Consider the following 18,813-nt stretch of genomic DNA (forward strand, 5'->3'; position numbering starts at 1 on the left):
GCTGGCTTCACCTAGCGGATCCCATGCCAGGGCTATGGGCGGAGCTGCCCACCAGTACCACACTGCACTCCTCAGCCCTTGGGCGGTCGATGGGACTGGGTGCCGCGGAGCAGGGGGTGGCACCCATCGGGGAGGTTCGGGCTGCACAGGAGCCCCCTGGGGGGCGGGGCTCGGGCATGGCGGGCTGCACGTCCCGAGCCCAGCCCCATGGTAAGGTGGCTGAGGCTCGGTGAGAATTTGAGTGTGGCATGGGCAGGCCGACAGTGCTGGGTTACCTGGCGCACCCTCCGCAGATGCTGGCCCAGGTGCTAAGCCCCTCACTGCCCGGGGCCGGTGGTGCAGGCTGGCCACTCTGAGTGCAGATACCACCGAGCCTGTGCCCACCTGGAACTCGCACTTGTGCACGAGCACCTCATGCAGCCCCGGTTCCCACCCACACCTCTCCCTCCACACCTCCCCACAAGCAGAGGGAGCTGGCTCCGGCCTCGGCCAACCCAGAGAGGGGCTCCCACAGTGCAGCAGCAGGCTGACGGGCTCCTCAAGTGTGGCCAGAGTGGATGCCGAGGCCAAGGAGGCGCCGAGAGTGAGCGAGTGCTGCTAGCATGTTGTCACCTCTCAATCCCGCCTCTAAACAGGACACCCCAACTGCTGTTGGAAATTTGGCCGATGACCTCTCTAGCTACTTCCTTCTGGATAGGGGCGAAGAAGGGGCCCTGCAGTTGTAGTGTCCTCCAGAGGAGAGCTCTCTAGGCCAGTGGAAGGGCCAGTGGGTCAGTCCTGGGGTCCTCAAAAGAAGTTGTTAGTTGGGCTCATTTGGGGTTCCATTTGTAAGACCTTCTGTATGTAGCTTGATGGCCTCGATTCTAGCGGAAATAAATTTGACAAGAAGGTTAAAAATAGAGGGTCCAAAGGCGAGTAACAGCAAGATGGCTGCCACAGGACCTAGAAGGGGGAGAAGCCATGTTGCCCAACTCCAGAGGTTGGTATAAGAGTTTGAAAGGAGGTCAGGAGATTGAGACCATTCTGGCTAACATGGTGAAACCCCATCTCTACTAAAAATACCAAAAAATTAGCCAGGCTAATTTTGGTGGTGGGCGCCTGTAGTCCCAGCTACTTGGGTGGCTGAGGCAGGAGAATGGTGTGAACCCAGGAGGCAGAGCTTGCAGTGAGTCGAGATCACGCCACTGCACTCCAGCCTGGGCGACAGAGTGAGACTCCATCTCAAAAAAAAAAAAAAAAAAAAAAAAGAGTTTGAAAGGCGTTGTCTGACTTCGGAAGCCTTTTCCTGTAAATGCCGGGTGGCATCTCGTACTATCCCTGACTGGTTAGTGTAAAACCAACACTCTTCCCCTAAGAAGGTACAAAGTCCTCCTTTCTCAGCAGGGGGGAGGTCTAGACCTCAGCGGTTATAGAGAGTCACTGCTGCTAAGGTGTCTATTTGGGATTGTAGAGTAAGGATAGATTTTGTTATTTCTTGCAAACTGTCTGAGAAATCCTTTGAGAGTGTGTGGTAGTAGGATAATGCATGTTACACTGTTAACTTTTAGCAAACTTTACTTTAGTTGAAAACCTTGTAAGTTTGGGATTTTAATTTTTCTTTGCTATTAATAAAACCTCATTCAGTCCATATTAACTTAGAATTGGTATAGATGTCTCAGTCCTGATTCTGTAAGTACTTTAAGATTTGGCTCAGTGCAAACAGCTTACACGTTTGAGCAGACCAATTATTGGACAATTTTCCTAACTCTGCTTCTATAAGAGTTTCCTTATCACTTACTGAATACCCATTGTGTCTTTTTTCCTAATCGCCCAAAAGGAACGATCTATTGTCCTGTCCTGAAAAGATTTCCTCCTATGTCTGGTCGGAACTTCCTATGGTAATTAATTAAGATTTAGATCCCCTGTTAGGAAACCTCCTGGGTTAAGGACTTTTGATAGGAAGGCTATGGGTTGTCATTGGCCTCAGTGCTTTCGGGCTACGCCCTTGTTTACACTGACAACAAGGTGGTATTGTAGTGTTACAGGGTCATGGAGAAGACCGTCAATTATCAATTATAGGTTTTAAATTTACCCTGGCTTTTAAAGGAATAGGGTACACTGTTTTCTCTTTACTATTTCTGTCTCTCTCTCTTTCTCTTTGACTTCTTTGTCTCTCTTTCCTTCTTTCTCTCTGACTCCCTCTTTGTCTCTTCCTCTCTTTCCTTTTTTGACTTTCTGTCTCTCTGTCTCTTCCTTCTCTCTCCTTCTCTTTGTCTCTGTTTCTTCCTCTCTCTGTCTGTCTCTTCCTCTCTCTCTCTCTCTCTGACTTTCTGTCTCTTTCTCTCTTTCCTTCTTTGACTTTGTCTCTCTCTTTCTCTCTACTGGTCTTTCCCTGCCTCTGCCAGCTGCTTATGCTGCTGTTCTCCCCTCTCCTTCCTCTTTTTGATGGCTTCAGTAGTGGAAGACTGCCACCACCTTGGGTTTTTGCACTGTTCAATAACTCCATAATTTCCTTGTGGTATTTAATGGGGGTTCCCAGCAGTTAGGAAACCCCTTTCTTTCCATATTGCAGCATGGGCATGTAGGATTAGATAAGCATACTTGCTATGTATATACACATTTATTCTTTTTCCCTTTCCCAGTTCTAAGGCTCAGGTAAGTGCCACTAGTTCTGCTAACTGGGCACTGGTCCCTGGGGGAAAGGGCTTATTTTCAAGTATGGTTACATCACTAACTATGGCATAACCTACCCTTTGTATCCCATTCTCCACAAATGAGCTTCCATCAGTATATAGGTTAAGGTCAGGATTAGCTAAGGGGACTTTGAAGAGATCATCTCAGGGGGCATAAGTCTGGACTACAATTTGTTGACTGTCAGGCTTGATTGGTTCCCCATTGTCTGGGAGAAAAGTGGCAGGGTTGAGGGCCACGCATATACATATTTGAAGCACCGGTCCCTCAAGGAGTAGCGCCTCATATCTAAGTAGGCGGTTGTCTGATAGCCATAAACTTCCTTTGGCACCTAGTATGCCACTGAAATTATGAGTAGTCCAGACAGTGAGATCCTTTCCTTGTATTATTTTGATAGCCTCTGACACTAAGATGGCCACCGCCACAACTACCCGTAAACAGTGAGGCCAGCCTTTTGCTACTACATCAATTTCCTTACTTAGGTATGCCACTGGTTGTGGGGTTGTCACACGAGTCTGAGTATGGACTCCAAGAGCTATCCCTGCTGTCTCTGTGATGTAGAAAGAAAAGTTTTGTCCTGTCAGAAGGCTTAAAGCAAAGCTGAAGTTTGAACTAGGGCCTGCTTTAAGGTTTTGAAGGCTGTTTCTGCCTCTGGTTCCCATTCTACTAGATGTGTATTTGCTCTCTGGGTCTCCTTGATTAGAGTATAGAGGGGCCTGGCTATCTTGCTGTATCCGGGGATCCATAGTCAGCAAAAGCTGTTGATTCCAAGGAACACCTGCAACTGTTTTAATGTCTTAGGGCAAGGATAAGCCAGTATAGGCTGTATTCATTCCTTGCTGAGGGCCCTGGTCCCTCTGGCTAAGATTAGACCTAGATATTTCACCTGCTGCAGGAAAAGCTGGGCTTTCAACCTACACACCTTGTACCCTTGATCGGCTAGAAAGTTCAAGAGATCTAGAGTACCCTGCTGGCATGAGGCTTCCGAACTGGTAGCCAAGAGCAAATCATCCACATACTGAAGGACCAGAGTGCCTGGACTTGAGAAGTGGCCTAGATCTTGGGCCAGTGCCTGACCAAACAGGTGAGGGCTATCCCTAAATCCTTGGGGCAAGACTGTGCACATAAGTTGGGACGTGTGATCTGTGGGATCCTCAAAGGCAAAGAGAAACTGGGAGTCAGAGTGCAGGGGAATACAGAAGAAGGCATCCTTGAGGTCCAGAACAGTGAACCATTCTGCTTCCTCTGGTATTTGAGAGAGCAGGGAATAGGGGTTGGGTACAACTGGATATAGAGGAATTACTGCCTCATTGGTGAGTCTAAGATCTTGCACTAGTCTCCACTGACCGTCGGTTTTTGTACTCCTAGAATTGGGGTGTTGCAGGGACTGCTGCATTTCCTTACTAAGCCTTGAGCTTTTAAATGTTTAACAATATCCTGTAAACTTTTATGAGCTTCAGGCCTTAAGGGATATTGCCTTTGATAAGGAAAAGAGGTGGGGTCTGATTTGGACTGGGTGGGCATTTTTTGCCCTTCCAATGCACAGACTTCAGGGTTGATTCCCTCTTCAAGTAGGGGTCAACAAATGGGTAACTTGTCCCCTATATTCATGTAGATAATAGCTCCACCTTTGGCTAATATATCTCTACCTAATAAGGGTGTGGGACTTTCAGGCATAACAAGAAAGGCATGTGAAAAGAGCAAAGTCTCCCAATTACAACTGAGGAGGTGGGAGAAATACCTGGTTACAGGCTGTCCCAGGATTCCTTGGATGGTAATGGACCTTGAGGACAGTCGGCCAGGACAGGAGATTAACACTGAGAAGGCTGCGCCAGTGTCCAGGAGGAAGTCAATTTCCTGGCCCTCAATGGTTAAACATACCCAGGGCTCAGTGAGGGTGATGACATGAGCTGGCGCTTGCCCTGGGCACCCTCAGTCCTGTTGTTGGATCATCTGGTTGGGGGCTTCTGATCCAGAGAATCTTCGTTCTCTGGAGCAGTGCACCTTCCAGTGATTGCCTCGGCATAGTGGACATGGACGATGGGGCAGCTTGTTTCTCATTGGACAATCTTTTTTAAAGTGTCCTTGTAAACCACACTGATAACAAGCCCTACTGGGTGATTAGCCTGCTCCATTTTCTGTCCTCTCTGAACCACCAAGGTTTGTTTGTCTGAGGGCCATGACTAAGGCTGCGTCCTTTCTCTGATCTCGCTTTTCCTTTTGGGCCTGTTCCTCTTGGTCCCTATTATAGAACACCGAGGTTGCCAGGTTTAATAATGCCTCCAAATTTTGTTCAGGGCCCAGGGCTTGCTTTTGGAGCTTTCTCCTGATATCTGCAGCTGATTGGGTAATAAACTTATCTTTTAGAATCAATTGACCCTTGAGTGATTTGGGTGACAGGGGAGTATATTTTCTTAAGGCCTCCCATAACTGCTCGAGGAAAGCAGAAGGACTTTCTTCCTTTCCCTGAGTTATGGTGGACATCATTGAATAATTCATGGGCTTTTTCCTAATTCTCCTTAGTCCTTCTAGAACACAGGTCAACAGATGTTTATGACTCTGGTCCCTGTGATCTGAGTCGAGGTCTTAGTGGGGATCCATACTGGGGATGGCTTGTTGACCAGTAGAGAATTTATTCTTTTCTTCAGCTGTCATTCTGTCATTTACTTTACTATGATACCAGGTATCTCCAAACTCTCAAGCTGCAGCTAAAGCTGCATTCTTTTCATTAGAGGCCAGGGTTTGATCTAACAGTAGCATGACATCTCTCCAAGCGAGGTTGAAGGTTTGCCCTAGACCCTGTAGGATATCTATGTACCTATCAGGATCATCTGAAAACTTCCCCAGGTCTGCCTTGATCTGCTTTAAATCAGAGAGGGAGAAGGGGACATGTACCTGGGTTGGGCCAAATTCCCCTCCCCCTACAGCTTGAAGAGGACATAACCGATAGCCTGGGGGTTAGTGGTCCTTTGGAGATTTCTTTGCTTATTTCCTTCTGGGCAGGGGAGATTAGAGGAGGATTATCATTAATAGGAAGGGGAGCTATAGGGAGGCTAGGATATGGGGGTAAGCTGAGAGGTCCTCCTGTGGGATGTAAATTGCAAGCTTTGCATAATTGTGTATTCTCCCTCAATGAAAAGAAAGCTTGGACATAAGGCATTTCACTCTATTTGCCTTCCCTCTTATAGAAAAGGTCAAGCTGCAGGATAGTATTATAACTTGTACTTCCCTCAGGTGGCCATTTTTCCCCATCGGAGAGAGAATATTGGGGCCAAGCCATAGTGCAGAAAAAAATGAGCCACCTCTTTCTCAGGGTTTGTGGGTCAAATTGGTCCCAATAGCTTTGGATACATTTCAAGGGTGAGCCTGTTGATGCCTGAGTGTTTCCCATCTGAAAGACAAAAATGCCCACAGTTTTGGTTTGTTTGTTTCTACCCTTGCCCAAGAACCCACAATGGTCCCTGGACCCTGCTGATCAGAATAGTTGCACTCATCAACACAGCAGCAGAAACAACCCCTACCCAAGAACCTGCAACGGTCCCTGGACCCTGCTGATCGGAATAGTTGCACTCACTGACGCAGCAGCAGAAACACTAGTTTTCATCTTAGACCACAAAGAGGACCAAGGAAGGTCAGATTTAGTGGCCCTTACTGATGCATTCTTGAAAACCTGCACTCTTGCCTGTCCTCCTAGACCACAAAGAGGACCAAGAAAAATCGGGTTTAGTGGCCCTTACCAACGCATTCTCAAAAACCTGTTAGAGTCCTAAGCATTCACCTGTTAGTATTGGAACTTTACCCGTGTCCTGTAAAGATGTTATGCCCCAAAAATGAAGTGCGGGGCCATACCCTGAGGGAGGGAAGGGATCTCCAGAGTTGGAAGAGTGATGCCCTTTGTCCTCACTTATATGAATAGGAAGGATACAATTTCTGAGGCTACCCATATCCTACCTTCAGGAATAGCTTTTGTTAGGCCTGCTTGTCTGAGGCGGGATCCTAAAATTCCAGGTAGTCTGCCCTACAACAGGGCTTTGGGCAAAAATTGTGTCCTTCTGATTAGTGAGCCCAGGTGCCTAAAGAAGATAACAGAATCCTGGAGTTTATACTAGAAATCATTCTTACAAGAGAAAATAGAAAAGCACCAGAGACAGGGAGTGATTTTTAGAAGAGGGACTAGCCTCAGAGAAGAGAGGCGAGAGAAAGTTTTGTCTGGCAGGCATTAGGACCCAGGAGTCAAGGGTCAGGGTAGATAGAATAGATGGGCTAGTCTTGCTTGGGCGACATGCCTTTGAGAGTTCTGCTCACGGCCGCATGGTCAACCAACTTGTTGTCGGGACCCCGGAGCTGAACGGCTTTCCTCTCTGTCGACCCTCGACTCAGCCCAGGAAAATAGGAAAAGTGGAAGCTGGTTCCAGGCAAACCAACGCTCCCAACTCCGAAGAGTTGAGGGTTGTTAGCCCTTTCTCAGAAAGCCTGACACCCGTGTCTTTAGTCTGATGGCCACGCTAGTCGCTTTTAACTGTGCCTGGTATTTAGCTCCTGAATTCTAAGGAAAAATAGGACAGAATAGCAAGTGAAAGGGGTCCGATGGTACTCACCACTTGGCGATAGGTGATGGTCTCACCGCTTGGTGACAGGCAATTGTCTCACCGCTTGGCGATAGACAATAGTCTCTTCGTGGTCGCCAAAATGTGTCTGGAATTGGTGGGTTCTTGGTCTCGCTGACTTCAAGAATGAAGCCGCAGACCCTTGCGATGAGTATTACAGTTCTTAAAGATGATGTGTCCGGAGTTTGTTCCTTCAGATGTTCAGATGTGTTGTTTCTTCCTTCTGTTGCGTTCGTGGTCTCGATGACTTCAGGAGTGAAGCTGGAGACCTTCGTGGTGAGTGTTACAGCTCATAAAGGCAGAGCAGACCAAAAGGGTGAGCAGCAGCAAGATTTATTGTGAAGAGTGAAAGAACAAAGCTTCCACAGTGTGGAAGGGGACCCGAGCGGGTTGCCACTGCTGGCTCGGGCAGCCTGCTTTTATTCCCTTATCTGGCCCCAAACACATCCTGTTGATTGGTCCATTTTACAGAGAGCTGATTGGTCCATTTTACAGAGAGCTGGTTGGTCCGTTTTACAGAGAGCTGATTGGTATGTTTTGACAGAGTGCTGATTGGTGCGTTTACAATCCCTGAGCTAGACACAGAGTGCTGATTGATGCATTTACAATCCTCTAGTTAGACATAAAAGTTCTCCAGGTCCCCACCAGATTAGCTAGATACAGAGCGCTGATTGGTGTGTTTACAAACCTTTAGCTAGACACAGAGTGCTGATTGGTGCGTTCACAATCCTTTAGCTAGACATAAAAGTTCTCCAAGTCCCCACCTGACTCAGGAGCCCAGCTGGCTTCGCCTAGCAGATCCCGTGCTGGGGCCACGGGCGGAGCTGCCCACCAGTCCCACTCAGTGCGCCCGCACTCCTCAGCCCTAAGGCAGTCGATGGGACCAGGCGCCGTGGAGCAGGGGCCGGTGCCCATCAGGGAGGCTCGGGCCACACGGGAGCCCACCGGTTGTGGGGGAGCTCGGTCATGGTGGGCTGCAGGTCCCAAGCCCTGCCCCGCAGGGAGGCAGCTGAGGCCTGGCAAGAATTCTAGTGTGGAACGGGTGGGCTGGCAGTGCTGGGGTACCTGGTGCACCCTCCGCAGACGCTGGCCCAGGTGCTAAGCCCCTCACTGCCCAGGGCTGGCTGCACAGGCTGGCCGCTCTGAGTGCAGGGCCTGCTGAGCCCACACCCACCTGGAATTCACACTGGCCCGCGAGCACTGCACGCAGCACCGGATCCCCCCCGTGCCTCTTCCTCCACACCTCCCCACAAGCAGAGGGAGCTGGCTCTGGCCTCGGCCAGCCCAGAGAGGGGCTTCCACAGTGCAGCGGCAGGCTGAAGGGCTCCTCAAGCATGGCCATAGTGGATGCTGAGGCCAAGCAGGTGCCAAGAGCGAGCGAGGGCTGCCAGCACGTTGTCACCTCTCACTGTGACTATCATACTTTTCCAGTCACCTTTAACCAAAAGAGCCACCCGAGTTATCTGCTATATGATATTCTGATACAGAGTTCTAATATTGAAGTTATAGTTCTTAAATAAGTCCTTGTTGCGTGTGAAAGCAACACTTGGCAGTTCCAGAGCCTGAGTAGAATCCTCAGGAATAGACCCTGATGCTTGAAAGCAGGGAAGCCGATTCAAGGAAAAAGGACCTTGCTTCAGCCTCTATTTCCATGTTCAGGAAATGAAATATAATAACATTACCAGCATCAGAAAGGTTGCTGGGAAGGTGAAAAGATATTACTTGTTTAATTTGGAAACAGTTAAGCACAAAATTAATGTTAATTAATTCGATAACACTAATTGTGTATTTATCTTAAAAATACAGGAAACTAAACATGCGATTATTGAAATACCAGTGATTTGATGGAATTCGAATTAACCATACTTTGAGATAAATTAGAAAGATGTTTGGTTTTGTTGTTTTTTAAAAAAATTGATATATATTCAGATGAATAAAGATTATTATAATTTATAGTTACTACTCTAGAAGTTTTTTATCCTAGAACTTTAATGCTGAGTAATATCGTAAATTATTAATAATATACAATGTGAAGAAATATAGTGCATATACCTTGATTTATAACATGTATCCATTATAAGCCAAAATTTTTGTGAAATATATTTTTGAGAGTCTGTACATTAAAAACTGGATGAGATTGATTATATTTTATTTTTATGAAAATGATTATAGAAGTTAATTTTATTAAGTGTTTTATGTTCAAGATTTTATGTAAATCCTTTCAATATTCAACACCAGAAGGAATAAGTCTAAGATATATATTATTCTGGTAGAATTTAGTCTTTTAGTTTATTTTCATTTTCATTTATTTTTATAACAAAAAACATTTTACTAAAACATAAGATTTACAGAAGTTTCCAGACAAGCCATACAAAATGGTCACAAGCTTTTTCTGAAGGGGAGAATCTATACTTGACAGCAAAGTCACAGTGTTATTATTGAGAGCTGTGATGTTTGTTTAATGTTCCCATTCTGGTTCAAACAATCAAGCTTGTCCATCTACAGCATCTAAATAAAGTTAGACTTGGCTAGGGAACATATTCTAAAGAACGGGTTAGCTGCTTTTAATCAATGCAATTAGATCACCAAAAAAAGGTGGGAAAGGAGCTCATAAATTAAAATAAAACTACCTCCCCCCTCAAAAAAATAAAATAAAATAAAATAAATAAAAACACCCACGCCCCTGGAGCTAACCTGACAACTGCCTTCATTCACAGTGCTTTACACTTAAACCAGGCTTGGGGAAATGAATAAAAGCAGAGAGGGGCCACTGCTTTTAAACGTTTCCCAACAGTCCAGACGATACTTCTAGCCTCTGCTCATACTTTTTGACAGTGAATCAGAACAAAACATAGATTTGCTAATGTGCATTTAATCACCGAAGGACTGAAGAAGTCTGGGCTTTTATTCTGTAGTGTTTCTAAGACCTTGTCCATTAAATGTAAACCAAAAGAAAGAAGTCTTGGCAGAACAGGAGAAGTGATGCATACTTGATGATCGGATCAATTTAAATATTATTCATGGCATATAGCCTAGTCCCTGCTCTAGCTGTTTATATGGCTTGGGCTTCGTTGGTGTTTCCACTGCTCCTCTGCATCATTTGCTAATGGATCATCTGGATTTGGAGCACTTAACAAGGCCTGGATCCATAGCAGAACTGTGCGGATCTTCAGGGCTGGGGACCACTTACCTTTCAAAATATCTTAACATATTCTTCCCAACTTGTCTACATTAGGATGACAAATTTTGGTCATAAAACGCACTTTAGGGGCTGCCATTGGGTATTCTTCTGGAAGAAATAGTCCAAGTTTAAAAGTCCCTCCCTCACAGTGGGAATCCCAGGGACTGGCAATGACCACATGAAAATAATGGGTGTTGCTCTCATATGGTTCTGCTTTGAGGCCAGGAACTGGTTCTGCCAGCAAACGCTGGGTTTCCTTGACGATCCTGCTGGGCAGCCCAGCCATCTTGTCAGGTCCTGAGTTGGGTCTCTGGTCTCTAACTTCTAGTTTATGTATCCTTGTTTTCAATGTACAAAGATGTACACTTTAGTAGGGAAAGAAAGAACGATTGTCACTGTTTAATATGCATCAATTAACATAAGTAACCTATTTTAATGGTATTTCAGAACCACAAAGAAGAACTCTTTCCTTAAAGCTTTAAAAATGTAATTGAAATCTGAAAACATATTCCATATAATTTACCACGAAAGAGAAGAGACACTCTACTACAGTCATATTCAATTTTTTTTTGTTTATTACAATAGACATTTAGAACATCTTATCCTTAAGGTAATTTCAGTTGTTTTGCTGATTTTCAGCTTGTCAGATTGTTTATTCCTTTTCCTTTTTGCAATAGAATGATAATGAGAATAAATTTTGTACTGTGTGAAAATAAATTTATTTTTATAACAGTTAAATTAAAGAGATAATCTGATAAATCTGAATGTTATTTTAACAGTTTGTGCTCCTGTCATACCTTGAACTGTAAATTTTATTCAACTGCCCTCTATCAGGCAAGCTTTATGAATTCCTGCAATTTGCTGAAGGCATTGTAACAAAACAATAAAGTGAGGTGGAATAAACCTTTAAAAATTCCTGTGAAGATTATACTTACTTTTTATTATTTGTTATTTTCTGTCAGAATTTTGGACAAAGAAGTTAAGACCTGTGCTTTGGATGAAACACAAATGATTATTTCCTTTAAAGCTATTTCCTTTTTACTTTTTGTAATGAAAGGCTTATTGATATATAATTCACCTAGCATGAAATTGACCATATTAAAGTGTACAATTCAGTGGTTTTTAGAATATTGATGGAATTGTGCAACCATCATCACTATCCAATTTTATAATAGTTTCATCACCCCTAAAAGGAACCCCACACCCAAGAGCAGTCACTCCCATTCCTCCCTACTCCCAGTTTTCTGGTAACCAGTAATCTACCTTCTTTCTCTTCAGATTTGCCTGTTCTGGAGATTTTATATAAATAGAATAATTAAATATGTAGTCGTCTGTGGCTTGCTTTTTTCCTTTATTATATTATTCTGAGGCTTGTTCATTTTGTAGCATGTTTCAATATTTAATTCCTTTTTATGAGCTATAACAATAATGAAATATTATATGGATATATCACATCTATGTTTATTGATTCATCAGTTGATGGACATTTAGATTGTTTCCACTTTTTGACTATTATCAATAATGCAAATGTGAACATTGATGTGTCAGTGATTATAAAGACAGATATGTTTATTCCACTTGAGTGTATACTTAGGAGTCAAATTGCTGCAGTGTGTGGTATGAAGAAAATCATTTTATTTATACTAGCACAAAAAACAATGTGTAGTATTTTGAGGACCTGCCAAACGACTTTGCAAAATGGCTGCTTCATTTTAAAACCAGAAATTTATGAGAATTTTCATTTTTTTCCATGTCTTCATCTACACTGGATATTTTGTTTGTTTGTTTGAGATGGAGTTTCACTCTTGTTGCCCAGGCTGGAGTGCAGTGGCACGATCTTGGCTCACTGCAACTTCCACCTCCTGGGTTCAAGCAATTCTCCTGCCTCAGGCTCCCAAGTAGCTGGGACTACAGGCCAATCACCATGCCTGGCTAATTTTTGGAGTTTTAGTAGAGACAGGGGTTTCACCATTTTGGCAAGGCTGGTCTCGAGCTCCTAACTTCAGGTGATCCACCTGCCTTGGCCTCCCAAAGTGCTGGGATTACAAGAGTGAGCCACCACGCCCTGCCAATATTGTCTTTTTTTTTTTAAGTTTGGTTATTCTATTAGGTGTGAGGTAGTATTTCATTGAGGTTTTGATTTATATTTACCTAATGAATAATGATGTTGAGCATCGTTTTATGTACTTGTCAGTCTTTTGTCTTTCTTGGGAGAAATATGTACTCCAGCCTTTTGCCTATTTTTTAATTTGTTCTTTCATTGTTGAGTTGTAATAAATCTTAATATATTCTGAGTACAAGTAATATATCAAATATATAATTTGTAAGCATATTCTTCTATTGTGTGCATTGTTTCTTCATTTCTTTATGTGTCCTTTGATACACTAATTTTAAAATTTTGATAAAGTTCAATTCCCTAGATGTTTTTGTCTCATACTTTTGGTGTTATGTCTAAAAATCCATTGCTTAACAAAACGTCATTCAAAGTTTCCCGTATGTTCTCTCTTCTAAAAGTTTTGTAATTTTGGCTTTTACACTTAGATTTAAATCCAATTTAGGTTCATTTTTGCCTATTGTGTGAAATAGGGGGTCCAAATAAATTCTTTGCCTGAAGAACTTTGAAAAGACTATTCTTTTCAACCCATAATTGGGTTGAAAAGGCAATTGTGAAGACTATTTTCACACAATTTTTAAAAGACTGTTTTTTCCCCATTAAATATTTTTGGAATTCAAATCTAAAATCAAACGATCATAAATGTAAGCTATATTTCTGGATGCTCAATTCTATTTATTTGTCTGTTCTTATGTAGTACACACTGTATTGATTATTATAGTTCTGTAATAAATCTCATTATCAGGAAGTATTAATCTTCCAACTTTGATATTCTTTTTAAGTGTTACTTTGACTATTCTGGAGCCATTACATTCTCATATATATTTTAGGATCAGCTTGTCAATTTTTTTAGAAAAAGGTAATTGATTTTTTTGGTAGACATTGCATTGAATCCGTGTACCAAATTGGAGAGTATTGCCATCTTAACAATATTGTCTTCCAGTTCTTTTCATTTTTTTAGATTTTCTGTAACTTTTTTCAACAAAATTTGTAGTCTTCAATGTACAATTATTGAACTTTTGTTACATTTATTTATAAGTGATTGTTTTTTGTGCTATTATAAATAAAATTGTTTTCTTCATTTCATTTTTAGACTTTTCATTACTAATGTATAGACATCCAATTGATTTTGGATATTGACTTTGAATTCTGCAATCTTGTTGGAATTATTAGTTCTAATTTTTGTATGAAATTCTCAGGATTCTCTATATACAAGAGCATGCCATCTGTGAGTAGTCACGATTTTGCCTCTTTCCAATCTGAATACTTACTTCCTTTCCTTGCATAATTGTCCTGGTTAGAATCTACAGGACAATGTTGAATAAAAAGGTGAGAGCAGACATCCTTATCCTGTTTCTGATCTCAGATTGAAAGCATGTAGTCTTTCCTGCTTAAGTGTGATATTAGCTGTGGATAATCAAGTTTAGGAAGTTCTCTTCTATTTGGTAGATGCTTTTCATCGGGTTCAGGAGTTCCCTTCTATTCTTATTTCTTGAAAGCTCTTACCATGTAAGGATGATGGATTTGTCAAATACTTTTCTACTTCTATGAAAATGCTTATGTGATTTTTGTCCTTTATTAATATGATGTGTTATACTGATTTATTTTTGGATGTTATATCAACCTTGCATTCCTAGTGTAGTAACCACTAGTCAATGGAGTATAATTCATTTAATATGGGTCTGCATTTGGTTTGTTAGTATTTTGTTGAGGATTTTTATTTGTGTATTTATTAGAGATGCTAATGTATAGTTTTCTTTTCTTGTGATAGTTGTCTGGTTTTGGTATCAAGGTAATATACAGAATAAGTTGAAAGTGTTCCTTCCTCTTCTACTTTTTGCAAGAATTTGTTAAAAACTGGTATTAATTAGATGTTTGATAGAGTTCATCAGTGAAGCAGGTGAAGTGAAGTAGGGCCCAAACTTTTCTTTGTGGGTAGTTTTCCTAATTACTGTTTCAATCTCTTTACTTGTTATAGATCTTTCCAGATTTTTTATTTATTCTTGAGTCAGCTTTGGTAGTTTGTGTTGTGTCTAAAAATTTGTCCTTTTAATCTAGGTTATCTAATTTGTGGGAGCACAGTAGTTCATAGTATTCCCTCTTAATTTTTTTTTAAATTTCTCTAGGGCCAATAACAATGTTGCTTTCTTCATTCCTGATTTGTAATTTACATTTTCTCTCACTTCATCTTGTTTTGTCTAGCTAAAAGTCTGGCAATTTTGTTAAAGTTTTGGTTTTGTTAGTTTTCTTTATTGTTTTTTTTTCTACTGTCTATTCATTAATTTCCACCCTTAATACTATTATTACCTTCTTTCTCATTGCTTTGTGTTGTTTGCATTTTTACTTTTCCTAATTTCTTTAGATGGAAGGTTAGGTTATTGATTTGAAATTCTTCTTGCTTTGTACTGGCATTTACAGACATAAATTTCCCTTTAAAGAATGCTTTAGCTGCATCCCAAAAGGTTTGTTTGTTCGTTTTATTAGAGACAGGGCCTTATTATGTTTCCCAGCCTAACCCTGAACTCCTGGGCTCAATTGTTCCTTCTGTTTCAGCCTCTGAGTAACTGAAATTATAGACGTGGGCCACTGTGACTGGCTAAGGTTTGTTGTGTTGGGTTTTTACTTTCATTCATTTCAATTATGTTATGTTGTAATTGTGTGTGTGTGTGTGTGTGTGTGTGTGTGTGTTTTGTTTTGTTTTTCTTGTTGTTTTGGTTTTTTTGTTTTTTTTTTACCCATTGGTTATTTAGAAGTGTGTTCTTTAATTTTCATACGTTTCAATTTTCTAATTATTCTTCTGTTATTGATTTTTGTTTTTAATTTTATTGTTTCGAGAAGAGATGATGAACAATTTAATACCTTTTAAATTTATCGAGGTATGTTTTATAGACTAGCATATGGTTTATCAAGGAACTCATGAGTACCTGACAAAAATGTCTTAATATATTCTGCTATGATTGCGTATTCTGTAGATTATGGTTATACGTGGTTTCTAGTGCTGTTTAAGTCTTCTGTTTTCTTTATGATCTCCTGCCTAGTTGTTCTATACATTGTTGAAAGTGCAACGTTGAAATCTTCAATATTTATCACTGAATTATCAATTAGTCCTTCAGTTTTCTTAGTTTTTGCTGTGTGTACTTTGAGACTTTTTCCTGTGGTTCACATGTATTTATACTTGTTATGTATTCCTGAATAATTGACCCTTTTTTCATTATAAAATATATATATGTTTTGCTTTTATATCAATTTTTGTTTTACAATCTATTTTTTAAAATATTGATAACAGCTCTTAGTTACTGTTTGTATAGTATATCTCATTTTTGTCTTTTTACTGTCAACCTATTGTGTCTTTGAATCTTGTGGACAAAATATCATTGGATCATTTTTATAAAATCCATTCTTCCAATGTCTTCCTTTTCATTGGAGTTTTACTTAATTACTTAATTGACTTTTAATGTAATTACTGGTAAGATAGAATTTGTACATTATTTATTTTTAACATGTCTTTTGCTTCTTTGTTCTTCTATTCTTCCATTACTGTTTTTTCTTCGGTTACATATACCTATTTTCAAGTGTACTATTTATTACATTTATTGTTTATACACACACACATATATATATTTTTCTAAAGGTTGTAGTAGAAATCACAATTAACTTAAAGCAATCTAGTTCACGTTAATATCAACTAAAGTCAATATTATACAAAAATTTGCTATAAAAGAGCTTTGTTCTATGTACTCCTGCTTTATGCTATTATTTAATCCCAAATTGTATCTTTATTCATTATAAGCTGAAAAACACAGTTTTATAGTTATAGCTTTATTCAATGCCTTTTAAATCAGATAGGAGAAGAAAAAATTTATAAAAATACATTAATAATAATTTTTATATTTACCTATTGCCTTAGTCAATTCAGGCTGCTATAACAAAAATACATAGACTGAGTGGCCTAAAGAGCACACATATTTTTTTGCACAGCTCTGGAGTCTGGAAAGTCCAAGATCAAAGTACTGGCAGATCTGGTGTCTGGTAAGGACACTTTCCCTGGTTTTAAGATGACCATCTTCTCATTGTACCCTCACATGGTAGAGGGCAGAGAGAGAGGAAGCAAGCTCTCTCTTGTCTCTTCATGAGAGTATTGTTATAATCATTCTGCAGAGAGACAGAACTAAAAAGAGAGGGAAAGTGAGAGAGAGAAAGAGAGAGAGAGGTGAGAAGGAATTTATTAGGGCAATTCTCTCACTCAATTATGTAGATTGAGAAGTTCCATGATAAGCTGCAAGCTGGAGAACCAGAGAAGTAAGCATCATGGCTCAGCCTAAGTCTGAAAGCCTCAGAACCAGGGAAGCCAATGGAGTAACTCAACTGCTGGTTCAAGTTTCAGAGTCCAAAGGCTGGAGAATCTGGAGTTCTGACATCCACAGACAGGAGAAGCGTGTCCCATTTTCAGAAGAGGGAGAAAAATTTACCCTCTGCTTTTTGGTTCCAAGCTTGCCCCCAGCCAATTGGATAGTTTCTACCCACATTGAAGGCAGATCTTTGCCACTCAACCTACCAACTCAAAGGCCAATGTACTCCAGAAATACCCTCATAGGTACACCTAGAGAAGCCCAACCATTCCAATCAAATGCCAAACCATCTGAGTTTCCTTTTCAGCAGAGGAGAGACAGGCTCAATGCCTACTGAAGCATTAAGAATAATTAATATTTTACCAGCTATCTGTGTATACTTTAATCCAGTCAAGGTGACAGCCAAAATTAATGATCACAGGTACTAATACCATCCTGAGGGCCCCACCCTCATAATTTTATTACCTCCCAAAGGGCCCACCTCCAAATAACCTTCTATGGGAGTATGGTTTCAACATAGAAATTTAGAGCAGAGTGTACACAAACATGTAATTCATAGCCCCTATGTATGTATCTTTAATAATAGTCCCTTTTATTTCTTCCTTTGAAGTAATGTTTTTATCTATTGTCTTTTCATTTCAGCCTAAGGTTTTTTTCTTTGGTATTTTCTGTAGTACAGATATGCCAGAAATGAAATCACTAAGTTTTTGTTTATCTGAAAATGTTTTATTTTCTCTTTCCTTTTTGAAAAATTGATTTTCTGAATATAAACTTTTTGGTTGACTTCTTACACTTTGAATATGCTACTACCTCCTGAACTCTGTCCTTTTGGATTAGAAGTCAGCTGTTAATCTTATTGAAGATACCTTATACCCAATGAGTCATTTTTCTCTTGCTGCTTTCTATCTTCTCTTTTTGTCTTTGCCTTTGACAGTTTGCATATGATGTGTCTAAATGTGGCTTTTTGAGTTTTTCTTACTTATAATTCACTGAGTTTCTTGTATATGTAGATTGATTTTTAATCAAATTTGGGATATATTGGTAATTATTTCTTCAAATCCTCTCTAAGCAGTCCATGATCTTGTCCCCTGTCTCTTCACCTTCTTCTGCCAAGTCTACATTTCCTTCAGTTTTTATAAACTAAAATGTTCTTCCTATTACTGAACATTGTTTTAACTATCCTGCCTCTGATTTTTGCTCATGCTGTATCCTTATTCTGAGACATTTTCAAACAACTTATATTTGTTCTTCAAACTTCATCTTTACCATAAACATTACTTTCCTCTCAAATACATTTCCACTCCACAATCTAATACAAATGTACCTCTTTTAAAGCAGTCATACCTTTCATCACAAAGTATAGTTACTCACTTGCATGTTGGATATGATCAAAATAGGCACCATTTGGATGTGCTCTGTTTTTTACTTCTCCTAACAAATCCAAGTGTTACTTTGTTATCACCATTTTTAACAGATACATCCTATTTTAACATCCCAATATAGTACTTAGCCCCAGTTTTGCTTATTCCAGAGCTCATGAGCTCAGCCACTTGGCTCTAAGACTTGTGAGTACAGTAGGAGAGTTTAATGTAGATGGAGCATCTGTCTGCTGTTGTTGCTATTTTTTCGTTTTAGAAATACCATACATTGGTCAATTTAAAATCATAGAACACAATGCTCTAGTGCTTTGAATATTTGAATCAATTCTAGTTGACACTTCAAAGTTGCTAATCTTCATTTTGGTGGTTCTTTTAGTGTAAGATAAAGTTTACATATATGAGCCACAGAAAGTATTTTTGTGGAAGAATAAAGACATTTATTAGGAAAGTTATTTAGAAAATTAGAGTAACCTTGGTTAGGTATTTACTTCAACATCCAAGAGACATTACATAT

At 40.4% G+C, this 18,813-nt stretch overlaps 1 protein-coding gene and 1 pseudogene across 4 annotated transcripts in view; one reads left to right on the plus strand and one right to left on the minus strand.

The window, feature by feature from the left end:
- Positions 1-18,813, plus strand: part of GALNTL6 (polypeptide N-acetylgalactosaminyltransferase like 6) — a 1,233,774-nt gene that overhangs the window by 548,986 nt on the left and 665,975 nt on the right. The window lies entirely within an intron of this gene.
- Positions 10,134-10,744, minus strand: LOC129143863 (ubiquitin-conjugating enzyme E2 N-like; annotated as a pseudogene).

Source organism: Pan troglodytes, chromosome 3 (genome assembly GCF_028858775.2).
Source record: "Pan troglodytes isolate AG18354 chromosome 3, NHGRI_mPanTro3-v2.0_pri, whole genome shotgun sequence".
Taxonomy (NCBI): domain Eukaryota; kingdom Metazoa; phylum Chordata; class Mammalia; order Primates; family Hominidae; genus Pan; species Pan troglodytes.